At 37.7% G+C, this 13,967-nt stretch overlaps 1 pseudogene; it reads left to right on the top strand.

Moving 5' to 3' along the window:
• Positions 1-859: 859 nt before the first annotated feature.
• LOC149255668 (pentatricopeptide repeat-containing protein At2g13600-like) lies at positions 860-4,096 on the top strand (annotated as a pseudogene).
• Positions 4,097-13,967: the final 9,871 nt, after the last annotated feature.

Here is a 13,967-nt window from a genome sequence, read left to right as displayed (position 1 = left end):
CATAAAATAATCAATTTATAATTATAATAATCATACCTATATAATTAAAAATTAATAAAAACATTACAACTCACCTAATAGAAAACATTTAGTTACCGCACACTACAACAGAGTGTAATTCTATAACCATATCTTTAAAAGAGTGTAATTCTATAACCATATCTTTAAAAAAATATAATAATGCTCAAGAATTAATCTTCAAATCTTTATACAATAAAATAGAATTATAAATAAAAGAATTACAACGTACTTAACATAGCCAGTAATTTTATAGCTAGTAAACCAAAAAAATATTCATAATGTTCGGAAATTAGTCTTCAAATCTCATATATATATATAAAATTAGAAATTAATAAAAATATTACAACACACCTGGCCGAAGACATTTCATTTCAACGTACCGAGTGTAATTCTGTAACCATATTGAGAAAACCTTAAAAAACGGAAACCTTCAGAATGTGTGGTAACCTTTTTAATTAATAAAACGCGTCGGCGCTTTTTAATAAAAGGCCAAATAATAACTCACAAGTATTTGATTGATTAACATAAAACGTTTTCAGTGCTTAATAGGTTGAGAAAAAGCCATAGAAAAAAGAAAAAGTGCGTGTATAGTAAAAAAGTTGGTTAGTTTGAATTTAATTTAATATATTTTTTTATTTTTTTCGAGTTGTTTTTAATGTGATTTTTTTGAAGTTTTTGTGGTATAATTTTTCTAAATTTTGATAGGAATTTATTGAAATCACAAGTTTTTGATGGTAAAGTCTGTATAATAGAAGTTTTTCAAGACGCTGAATTTATATATATAGTTACGCCGTAAGGCGTTCCCATCTGAAATGGACTCCCCCAGCTGCCCCCGTGTCTTATTGTTCACCCTTAGATGGATGGTGTTAGACGATTGAACGAATTTCGATCGTTGATCGAAAACTAAAATAAAACTGCAATAAAAAAACGGGGAGAAAATGGGCAGGTAAAGCGGTTCGGTATGACTCTGAGTCCCTTCATTGTGCGGGTTCGCATGGCATTTGCTAGGTATCGATTACCAGTTCGCGGAAGAGAATCTCAGAGCTGCTCCTGAAATACATTGGAACAAACGCGTACTCGTTGCAATGGTCCCTAAAAAAACGGGGAGAAAATGGGCAGGTAAAGCGGTTCGGTATGACTCTGAGTCCCTTCATTGTGCGGGTTCGCATGGCATTTGCTAGCTATCGATTACCAGTTCGCGGAAGAGAATCTCAGAGCTGCTCCTGAAATACATTGGAACAAACGCGTACTCGTTGCAATGGTCCCTGCTGCCTTGCGGCAGGTAATGGGGGACTAATAAAATAGCCATGGCAATGGCAGCGAGAAACGATCATAAGAAGAAAAATGGTGTTGTCAGTGAAACCAGTTCTCGAAATTTCCAACAGATGCAAAGCTACAACAGATACTCTGAAAACGAAAGAAGGGAATGATGGGTTGGTAAAAAGTTTGTGTAAACAGGGTCGGTTGAGGGAATCACTGCGCATTTTGCAGGACATGGTTGAGAATGGGATTTGGCCATACTCCTCTACTTACGATTCTCTGTTGCAGGGATGCCTGAATGCTAAATCTCTTCCAGATGCCAAACTAGTCCATGCCCACATGGTTCAAACGCAATTTGAATGCCAGGATATCTCGCTAGGAAATAAACTGGTTAGTATATACGTTAAGTTAGGGAGCCTCATAGAGGCTCGCAGGGTTTTTGATGAAATACCTCTGAAAAATGTGGTCTCGTGGACCGCCATGATTGCAGCTTATGCCCGGCACGAGCATGCTCAGGAGGCCTTGGGATTTTTTCATGAAATGCAAGATATGGGTTTACAGCCCAATCATTTTACCTTTTCCAGCATTCTCCCGGCGTGTACTGATTTGGAAGTCCTGAGGGAAGTTCATGGTGAAATTCGTAAGGGTGGATTCGAAACGAATGTGTTTGATGTGTTTGTGGGAAATGGACTTGTGGATATGTATGCCAAACACGGGTTTATTGAGTTTGCACGCGAATTGTTTGACAAAATAACTCAACGAGATGTTGTCTCATGGAATGCTATGGTTGCAGGCTATGTACAGAATGGACTGGTCGGTGATGCCCTGAAGTTGTTTCAAGAGATGCCCAAACGAGATGTCATTTCATGGAATACAATGATTGCAGGGTATGCGCAGTGTGGGGATGTGGAAAACGCGGTGGAGCTGTTTGAGAAAATGCCTGGACATAATTTGGTTTCATGGAATACTATGATTGCAGGGTATGTGCAGAATGGATATGTTAAAGAGGCCTTCGAGCTCTTTCAGATCATGCCTGAAAGAAATGTGATCTCGTGGAATGCAGTGATTTCTGGATTTGCACAGAATGGGCAAGTTGAAGAGGCTCTAAACTTGTTTAAGACAATCCCTGAATCTAATGTTGTCTCGTGGAATGCAATGATTGGAGGATATTCACAGAATGGGCAAGCTGAAAACGCCCTGAAACTTTTTGGACGGATGCAAATGGTAAATATAAAACCGAATACAGAAACCTTTTGTCATTGTCTTACCTGCATGTTCAGCTTTGGCAGCTCTGGAACGAGGCAGTGAAGCCCATGAAGTAGTAATTAGAAATGGGTTTCATTCTGATGTGCTTGTGGGAAATACCCTTGTAGGCATGTATGCAAAATGTGGGAGCACAGAAGATGCACGCAAGGTGTTTAACAGAATGCGCCAACAAGACACTGCTTCCTGGTCTGCAATGATTGTAGGGTATGCAATAAATGGATGTGCCAAGGAGTCCCTGGAACTCTTTGAACAAATGCAATTCACTGGCATAAAGCCTGACCGTGTTACTTTTGTGGGTGTTTTGTCTGCTTGCTGCCATGCAGGGTTAGTGGACGAGGGAAGGCAATACTTTGATGTCATGACTCGATTTTATCACATTACTCCTGCAATGGAGCACTATGGCTGTATGATAGACCTTCTTGGCCGGGCAGGGTGCTTGGATGAGGCAAACGACCTTATTAACAAAATGCCATTTAAACCGGATGCTGACATGTGGGGTTCGTTTCTCAGTGCCTGCAGAACGCATAACAATATAGACCTCGGAGAAAAGGCAGCACAACACCTTATTGAGCTGAATCCCCAAAATCCAGCACCGTATGTACTGTTGTCAAACATCTATGCAGCAGCTGGTAGGTGGGATGACATTGGCAGTGTGCGGAACAGGATGAAAGAAAGGAAGGTGAAAAAGAAACCCGGTTGCAGTTGGATTGTTATTAACAAACAGGTCCATGCTTTCCTCGTAGGGGGATAGACTACTCCCACAAAGAGAAACAATTTATGCGAAGTTGAAACTTTGTCTGATCAGATGAATGCTGTGGCATATACAGCCAACGTGGGAATTCTACCAAATCTGTGGCATATACAGCCAACGTGGGAATTCTACCAAATGGTTTTGAGGAGTAAAAGGATGACGTTCGTTTCCACCATACCCAACATGGGATTTCTACCAAATGGTTTTGAGTAAAAGGATCACGATCTTTCCCACCATAGCAAAATCTGGTCATCGCATTTGGACTCTGGACTTTATAACATGTTCAGTTCTCCTAAGACAGTCGTACATGTACAGAAGAACCTTTTTAAGTTCTAGTCATTGTCACTCTGCTATGAAGTCCATGCCCAAGCTTCTTATGCAGGAGATTGTCGTGAGGGATGCTCATTGTTTCTATTGTTTCAACAAGAAACTGTGTTCTTGTAGAGATAGTTGTGGATGTCTCGAGCATTGAGTGAATGAACCCTGAGTTAGTGAAAAAAGAAAAACCCAGTAAAACAAGCCATAAGCATTGGTTTGCATAATGACCAAGCTTATGCATGTTGGCAAATCTTGCACTGGTGAAGATGGGCAGTGTTCCACTGTGGATTACGACTTGCCTACTAGTCAAGCTTATTTACGTAATCAATTATGATTGGTAGCCATGGAATAGCCGTTAAATTTTGGTTGCATGATGACCAAGCTTATATATGTTGGCAATCTTGCATTGGTGATGATGAGCAGTGTTCCTCTGCGGATTATGACTTTCCTACCAATCAAGCTTATCTATATTCTCTATCATGGATGTGTAGCCAAGGAATAGGTGTTATATTTTCTATTTAATATATGTAGCATTTCAATGTCCAGAACATATTTTCACTTTACCATTGTGTTATCAGAGTTATGAAGCACGGTTAAATTGACAGGAAGATACGTACTCATAGGTTGGGAGAACCAGAGAACCATTCTTTTATGATATTTATGTAACATGGATAAATAAACAGGTAACTATATATTTAGAGAGCTCTATGAGCAAATTTTGGGGATGGCAAACTAAAATTCACCAACATGGAAGTACCATTGCAGTAGTAAAACATGCAATTGGATAATGACAAGAAGCCAAAGATGGTGATGTTTGTAGCAAAGACAAAGGGCGCTATTACATGTAGGGATTTGGAGATTTGGATTCAAAGCCAACTTCCAAATTAATAAAGCTTTTGGTATAGGGAATTTTTTATAATGTACTTATATTTCGGATCTGTTATGTATGTGGGCGTAAATAAACAGTTTTTGATTGTATTTGAAGATAGAATAAATCCGTAATTGTATAAATGTATTGATAGATAAATAATTGATAGAATGATGAATACTACAATGAGGGCGCTCGTTATAAATATCTAAGTCGGGTGTTCTTCCACTAATGGACATATTTTTTTAATAAGACATATTTCATCTAAGTAATTAACTATTTATTATGTTTACGCCGTAAGGCGTTCCCATCTGAAATGGACTCCCCCAGCTGCCCCCGTGTCTTATTGTTCACCCTTAGATCGTTGATCGAAAACTAAAATAAAACTGAAATAAAAAAACGGGGAGAAAAGGGGCAGGTAAAGCGGTTCGGTATGACTCGAGTGGCATTTGCTAGGTATCGATTACCAGTTCGCGGAAGAGAATCTCAGAGCTAAAAGCGAGCTGCTCCTGAAATCGAACCCTGTTCGCAAGAATTCCCAAAGATCCATATGACCGAGCCATTGCTCGTTTCTGGGCTGCCTTTGTAGACGATAAGGTAATTTAGTTCATTCTTACTGTTATTCCAATCTTTTATAATGTTAATCCTTGTGATCTACGGATCAGGACAGATGACAGGCAACATGGACTATTGGGTCAAATCTTGAGATTTATTGGTTGCGCGGCGGGCAACAATGGAGTCTATGGTTAAGCCTTGCGAGGTCATGAAAAGAAAAGGAGATACCCACAACAAAGAATTGCAGATTGGAAAAAAGCATTGCTTGAGGTTTCACACTTGCGGTTTGGAGCTAAAGGCATATTATGGGTAAGAACTTTTAGTCTCTGTGTCCCTAATAGTTTGATTGTATTGATAAACGAAGTTTTTCGCACTCACGTTTGGTTTTACTGTGAATAACCAGCGACGAAGGCAAACTCCTGGAGAACGTAGTTCAATTGGTGGAAGAAAAAATTAGAAAGCCTCAACTGTTTGTAGCTGAATATCCAACTGGTTTGGACGAAAAGCTACAAGATTTTGAGAAAACAGTGATGCTGCAGCAGCGACCCAGCGTGGAGACCAAGGTTGTGGGGATTGTGGGTTCTGGTGGTGTAGGGAAGCAACCTTGGCATTAGAGTTCTTTAACCGCAACAGGTCAGCCTACCGTGGATCTTGTTTTTTGGAAGATGTGAGAGCCTAAACTTCTTTAATTTCTGTGCAAAATAAACTCCTCCAAGGCTTGACTTCAGGGGATCTGGCAGTTAGTAACATTGTTGAAGGTAAATCAGAGCTTTCTCATCGTCTCTTGGGTTATAAAGCCCTCATAATTTTGGATGATATCAATGATTCCAGGCAGTTAAAAGCATTATTTTCACCTCTTAAAGATATTCTTAGTTCCGATAGCTTAATCCTACTTACATCTCGCAATAGGGATTTTCTTTAAACCAACGGAGTCTCGTTGATTTACAAGCTGTCAGGCCTCGACAGAGAACAGTCACAAAGGCTTTTCTGCATGCATGCCTTTCAGGAGCCTAAACCCCGTGCGGGATTTGAAGAAGTGGTTGCAAAGTTTTTGGATGCGTGTGATGGATTGCCATTGTCTCTCAGAGTGCTAGGGTCTCATCTTTATAAACAATATTTAGAGTATTGGGAAGCCCAATTGCTGAAATTATCGGGTTTAGTACTTCCCCCGAAATACAAAACAGTCTTAGGATTAGTTACGACAGTCTCGACACCCAGGAAAGAGAGATATTCTTAGATATTGCCTGTTTCTTCATAGAAGAAGATAAAGATCTGGCCATAAGCATATGGGACAGATCTGGTTGGGGAGGAAAGTTGAATCTGCAGAACCTAGAGTACAAGTGTATTCTGGAGATCGACTGTCAAAACCGTATAAAAATGCACAATCACCTCAGAGACTTGGGCAGAGATTTCGCTGATAGAGAACTTCCGAGATGTCATCGTCGTCTTTGGCGCCCCACTGACGGCCTTTTTCGTAATGCGGTTATACAACCAAATGTACGTGTTTGAATCAAAATGTTAGTTCTGAAAATTTTACAAGTTATATATTGTTAATACTGTTTGGATTTACGAGTAAGTCCATATTGTTTTCTAACAGTTTTCAGATAATAATTCAGGTGCGCGGGATAAACAGGGTTCAAGGAATACCTGACCAGTCGTTCCACAACTCTTTGCAGCCTTATGTTGATATGAGCACGTTGCACCTATTGAGGGCCGAAGGTAATTGTTTGAGAAGCATATCCGAGTTTCTGAAACAAGCGGATCAGCTTCTATGGCTTTGCGGGAGTAAGTGTCCAGACACTTCCCTGCCTTCTTGTCTTCGAATTCGGAATTTGAGAGCTTTACAAATGACCGGTGGCGAATTGGAAACATGGTGCCATAGTGAAAGTGTGGTAAAGAATGCTTCTTTTTTTCCCCTTTTTGGTTGTTGTCCAGAATACTCAAAATTTACGGTTGCTAATTTTGTAGATGTATTATTAAATTAAATTGAAAAAGGTTCAAAGATAAGAGAGAAAAAATGTAGCCCCAGGGGCATTTCAATTCGTTAATAAGTTTGTTGAAACAACACAGATTCAGATTCAAATCCCCTATAGTGAGTCGTTTAGGGCTTGAACCCAAGAAGCAACAGGCTGCTTTTTGGCTTGAACCCATGAGTCGTTTAGGGCTTGAACCCAAGAAGCAACAGGCTGCTTTTTGGCTTGAACCCAAGAAGCAACAGGCTGCTAGTACAAAAAGAAAGAAAGAAACAGATAAAAAAAATGTATATGCATCTGAAAATTTTTTGCTTGCCAACAAGTTTTTAATGTATCTCTCCGATACTGTAGCTGTCATTCCGCTGTTCAATGTGCGTTGATTAGGAATGTAATAGAAACCATAATGAAAAGGAAGCTTTGGTATAGAATGTAATAGAAACCAGAATGAAATGCAATTAATTTTTTGGAAAGATCCTTTATACCTAGTATAAAGTGTTGCATAAAATACAAAATTTGTAAAAAGTGTTGCATAAAATACAAAACTTGTAAAGAGTAATTTTATACGGGACCTTGCTGCATTTTGGAAAACAATCCAGAATGTGAATGGTTCTGGGCTTCAAATTCTGTTGTTGGTTCAATATTATGAGTTATCTCGGAACCAATTTTTTTTAAATAAAAAACGCCATTTTTTTAAAATAAAAAACGCTTCTGTATTAATAAAAATAAAAAAAAACAGATAGTAAATATAACATATTTCTTGATTACAGGTGGCTTCCACAGCATTCATTACCTCGAAAAAAAAAGTGAGGTCTCGGCTTGCTTGACATCGCATTGGGTGGTTTGTCAGTGATTGTCAGTGATTATCAAAGGCTACCGATAGCGTTTTAATAGATCCAGAGAAAATGCCATTGCTGAGCGCATGGATTGATCGATTCTATAAATCCGATGGACTGAAAGAAGTAATCCCTGATTTTGCCAAGCTGCCGGAATTTATGTCCACTAGGAGAGCCAGTGTGATCACCGCCTACAGCTAAATAGGGCAAACTTAGCACAGACAGAGGTTGTATTTGTTAAAGTACATTAAATTTAGGTAGTCGAGTCAAGTTAAATTTAGAAAGTAGCCAGATCCAGCCAATCTGGCAGAATGTATATCCATTAGGAGAGCGAATCTTTTGGGTATGATATCACCACCTACTGCAAATTAGGGCGAACTATGCCGGCCTTATAAATGGAGGACAAGCAGAGAGATTTTATTTAAGATGAGTTTATCACCTACGTCAAGAAGTAAGATCACCCAGTAAGTTATTATAATTAAATCCAAATAGTGAAGGGAATAGTGATAATAATCAGAATAGTGGAAGTAGTCAATCAAGATCTAGGATGCCAAACAAATCAATCAAAAGTTTCATAGTGTGGAACTACGTAGAGAATGGTAATGGACGTTGATCCTTCTATGCGAATTACGTTCTTTCACTGTGTTGGATCGGAGGATCCCAAACAAAATATTTTTGTATGTGAGAAAGTTTGGAATGTTAAATAGGTACTAGATGAATAGAAAAAGGTCGCACAATTGTATACCACTATTAGACCACATGTTAACATGGTACATGAAATTAAAGAACATTGTGCCAGGAGGGAGAGGTAGAGGATTATGGGAGATCAAGAAAGCAAAGGAGTTTCGAAAAAAAACCAAAGTCTAGTGTATCACATAGGTCAAGGAGATTGAGCAGTACGTTAGTGAGTCAGTATGGGATTAAAACCATACATTCAAAGAATTATTAGAATTATTATCATTTCCAATTCCTAGTGTGTTGCATAGAGAATCATTCATTGTAATTTCATTTCCCAATATACATGTTTTGTGGAGAACCTACATTAACTTAGTACATTGGAACTTAATTATTTAGATCCTCCTGGTGGCAATCTAATTATCATATGTACCATTTCCATGGATAAATCATGTGATTGATGTGATGTTATTAATTCTAAATGTAACTAAAGTGAATTGTAATGCACTCATGTGTATTTAAGTCAAGATTGAGTATATGAAAAATAATCATGTGATTGATGTGATGTTATTAATTCTAAATGTAACTAAAGTGAACTGTAATGCACTCATGTGTATTTAAGTCAAGATTGAGTATATGAAAAATTTAAGGGTCATGTATTAAATACTAATAAAAGAATTTGTTGTGGAAAAATGGCATTGCCACAGTAATATAAATCATAGCAAAGATCTTCATTCATATATATATAGATATAACAAGTATGTACTATAGAGATTTATTTATCTCAATGATAACTTGAGATTCTTCTGTATGTAAATGAAAAATTAATAGATCAATTTAATCTTAATTTTGAGAGAATTGATTATTTTTAATAATGAAATATTTTTTGATTATTTTTAATAATGAAATATTTTTTGATTATTTTTAATAATGAATTTTTTTTTTTTTTTAATAATGATTTTTTTTAATTATTTTTAATAATGAAATATTTTTTTATGATATTATTTTTAATAATGAAATATTTTTTTATGATATTATTTTAAATTAAAATTTAAATCAAATTTATATTTTCATAATATATATTTTTATGCATAAGAGGTTGAAATAAAAATATTTTAATTAAAATAGAAATTAAAATATTTTTTTATTACTATTTTTTTTATTAATATTTATAGATATTCTATTTAAATTTCATATTAACATTAAAATAATTATACATGTTTAATTATTTTATTATTTATATAGAATTATGAAGGAATTATATATTTCTTTTATATTAGGTTATAAAAAAATATATTTCAATACAATAAATAGTTAAAAGAATTAATTAATCTACTTCTCTCTTATCAAATAATGTAAAGTTAGTTAAAAGAATTAATTAATCATTTTCAATAAAATATCTACTTTCCACTTCCTCTGGGTACGTTACTTGGAAATTATCTATTCGAAACTCTGGGTGAAAGAGAAGAGCTTTTTAGCTTTGCACAGATGGTTTATTGGTTTTAATCCGCTTCGTTGCACGCCCCAAAACAATTACATTTGGCCAAAATTGCCTGGCCTGCCTCTTGAACTGTGGACCAAAGAATCTATGGAAAAAATAGGAAATGCTATTGGGCGATTCATATACGTCGATCCTAGGTGTATTGGGGCAAAAGACAAGCAGGTGGCCTAGATTCTCATAGAAAATGAATTCAAAGGGGGTTTTCCATAGTCTATTGATTTAACTTGGGAGCTGTCCAAAATTCAACAACGATTAGATTATTGGGGCGTCCCATTTAGGTGTTCAAATTGTCACAAAACTAGACACCTTTTTCGTAATTGTCCTCGTCGCCCCAATGGTAAACAGAAGAAAAAGTTCCATGCTGTAAATATTCCTGTTTCGACATATGAAAGAGAAAATTCGGCATATGAATGGCCTAACACCATGGAGGTCTATCGGGCTCCAGTCAGAACTAATGATGTCCTATCCTCGCCGAAAGGCCGTTCCCTAGATTGATCTGCCAGTCTTCCGCAATCTCGATCTGTATCTGTGAACCATACAAATCGTAATTCTAACTATTTTTCTGATCGACCTCGTTCTTCCACTGTTTTTGAAACTCCCTCGCTGTCCTTTTTTGACCTATCGGCCAGAGTAACGGGCTTCTCCAATATTTCTCCACCTCATGAATTGGAACCAAACCCTGAGATTCCCCTCCCTCCTGCATCTTCTAAGCCTCCATGTATTGATCCTGCGTCTGCCCATATTCAATACATATCTTCATCACCCCAATCCCCTTCCTCTCACATTCCACCCATCCAAAGATTCCCGTCTTCCCCCTCACTTGGTCGCTCTTTTGATATAAATAATAAATCTCCATATATAGCTCACTCCCCTAAACCTCCATCCCTTGGACATGTACCTGACCATAAAGGTAAGGCTCCATATATCCCTATTTCCCCTCCACTATCCCCTCGAACCTCTCCCCGTAATTCTTTTGATCAGGATATTGACCTCCTTAAAAAAGCGTCTTTAAAATTTCAGCCATTAACTGTCCATCGACCCAATCGTTCCCCCTTGCCCAATATTAGCCCTAATTCAGCTAGAAACATAACTGTCCGCCGCAAAGAGAAGCGTGGTAGTAGACACTTTCGGGGTAGGAAGGGAAGACAAGACTCGTCAACCCGAGATCTTTCCTTAATTGAAATTCCTATTGCAGAAATTGCAGCTGAAGATATTCCTCTTAAAAGGCCTCTTAGAGCATGTCGGCCTAATGATTTTCCCAAATGATCGACATTCTATCAATGAACATTCGGGGCCTTGGAGCTGACCCCAAATTTCTGGCCCTAAAAAATCTTTTTGTCTCTTCAAAATCTAAAATGCTTCTTATACAGGGAACCATGCACGATAGCTCACAAACCATTTCTTACTTCAGGCGGATGTTACCAACATGGCATATGGTCGCTTCAAATGCTGTGGGCATGTCTGGAGGACTAGCTGTATTATGGGACCCTAAATGGATTACGACTGCTGCTTTTCAATGTTTCACTGGCATTCTTGTGCTGGCCCATTTCTGTGGATCTTCAGACCCCATTCACATATTGAATATTTATGCTCCATATAAAAACCAGTACCCTTTCTGGAATTATCTTCTTTCTTCTGAACTACTTGAAATTGACTCTTTGATAATTGGTGGAGATTTTAATTGCACCTTTTGTAATGACGAAATATGGGGCAATGGAAAGAAATATGATCCGATGGGGAGATTCATTCGGGAATCTATTATACAAAATAATTTTATTGATATCTTGCCTATTGGTCAGGGACCAACTTGGGACAATGGGCGATCCAACAATTCCTTCCTGGCGAAAAGATTAGACAAATTTATCTACCATGAAAGACTGACAGAAAGATATGGGCCTCCTACCATGAACATCATACCATCTTTCATATCTGATCACCGCCCCATTTCTTTTCAATGGAAATATGCTAGACGCAGATTTGGATATCCTTTCAAGTTCAATTGTGCATGGCTTGCTGTTGGTCAATTCAACAAATTTATAAATGATACATGGAAGTTATCTCCCATGCAGGAAAATGACTCTTCCCGGCAATTCCTTGATCCCCTGCAATTTCTTCAAAAGGAGGTTAAAAAATGGCAAAAAGAGAAATCGGCCTCCAATAAAAAGGAGCTGAAGGACATATGTAGGAAACTGGAGTACTTATCTACACTTTTTAAAAATCCCTCCCTGACATCCACCATTAGAAAACATATATGGGATTTAGAAAAAAGAAAACAAAAGATATTAGAAGAAGAGGCCTCTTGGAGGCTCAAAAGTCGAGCATTATGGCTCAGAGAGGAAGATAAAAACACCAAGTTTTTTCACAGGTTTGCAAATAAGAGAAGGGATACAAACGCTATTTGGGAGATCAAGGATGAGGAAGGAAATTCTCACTCCTCACAGGAGGCTATTTCTAGAGAAGCTGTGAAATTTTACAAAAGGGCTTACAGTGAGGATTCTGTCTGTGATATTGAGGATATTCTATGGGGAATAGACCCATACCCCACTATGTTTGATGAAAGTCTAAGCAAAGCTCTATTTGGTGAAGTTTCAAAAGAAGAATTATTGGCAACAATGAAATCATTCCAGAAAGACAAGTGCCTTGGGCCGGATGGGTGGACCACCGATTTCTTCATCCACTTCTTTAAATTATTCAAGACAGATATCCTAAAGATGGTCGAGGAAATGAGAACACAGGGTTTCATAAGCCAAAAAATCTCCTCAACATATATCGCTCTAATTCCAAAGAAAAATCTCTCCTCCACATTTTCAGATTATCGTCCAATCTCATTGTGCAACGTATTATACAAGGTCATATCAAAGATTATAGCTATTCAAATTAGAAACACTCTATCTCTACATCTATCTCCAGAGCAACACGGGTTTCTTAAAGACAGAAATATCTTAGAAGCAGTGGCTCTCACTCAAGAATTATTACACTCAATGCATAGCAGGAAAATAGAAGTTGCTCTTTTAAAATCGACCTTAAAAAGGCATATGACTGTGTGAACTGTGGCTTTATTCGATGCCTACTAGCTAGGATTGGCCTAGATGTTAGGTGCATCAAATGGATCATGGCCTATGTGGTGGTAGTAAATTATGCAGTCCTAATTAACGGTGTCCCAACTCCTTTCTTCAAAGCGGCCAGGGGCTTACGTCAGGGTTGCTCCCTATCTCCACTCCTTTTCATTCTAGTTATGGAATCTCTGAGCCTACACATAAAGAAAGCGATCCAACAAGAGATATACAAGCCTCTCCCCATTTGCAGGGATATATTCATGTCGCATAATCTTTTTGTTGATGATATCCTTCCGTCAGCCATACTGTGCAAATCAACATGGATATGTATCTATGAAATCTTTGGGAGATTTCAAAAAGCCACCGACATGTATATCGACGATTTAAAATCTTCATTCTATGTCGCTGATGTGAATGGAGGTATAATCACATTTCTAACAGATCTTTTCAACATTAAAGCATTTCCTATCCTGAAGGGCTTCAAACATCTGGGATTCAATTTGAAACCTGTGGGTTACAGATTGGCCGACTGGTCATGTATTCCAAATCGGTTCTATAAGAAAATATCTACATGGGAATACAGGTGCTTATCAATTGGAGGTCGCGCCATTCTCACACAATCCCTGCTGCTACAAATCATGGTTTATTGGGCACACCTTTTCTATATCCCTTCATCTACTATTAACAGTTTAAACAGAATGATAGCTAATTTCATATGGGGAGGACAGAAGGAGAAGATAAAATATCACCTCAGCAAGCTTTCGAAGTTGACACGGCCAAAAAATATGGGAGGTTGGGGCATATTGGATTTACACTCCTTTAGAAGAGCCCTTCTATGTAAATCAATGTGGAAAGTGATTATGGATGAATCCAACTGGAGCAAAACCATT

The sequence above is a fragment of the Pinus tabuliformis genome, chromosome 7 (genome assembly GCF_031772625.1).
Source record: "Pinus tabuliformis cultivar Carrire ecotype Pingquan chromosome 7, CPIR1, whole genome shotgun sequence".
NCBI lineage: Eukaryota > Viridiplantae > Streptophyta > Pinopsida > Pinales > Pinaceae > Pinus > Pinus tabuliformis.
Note: the sequence above shows the minus strand (reverse complement) of the source record. Positions and strands in the feature narration are given on the sequence as shown.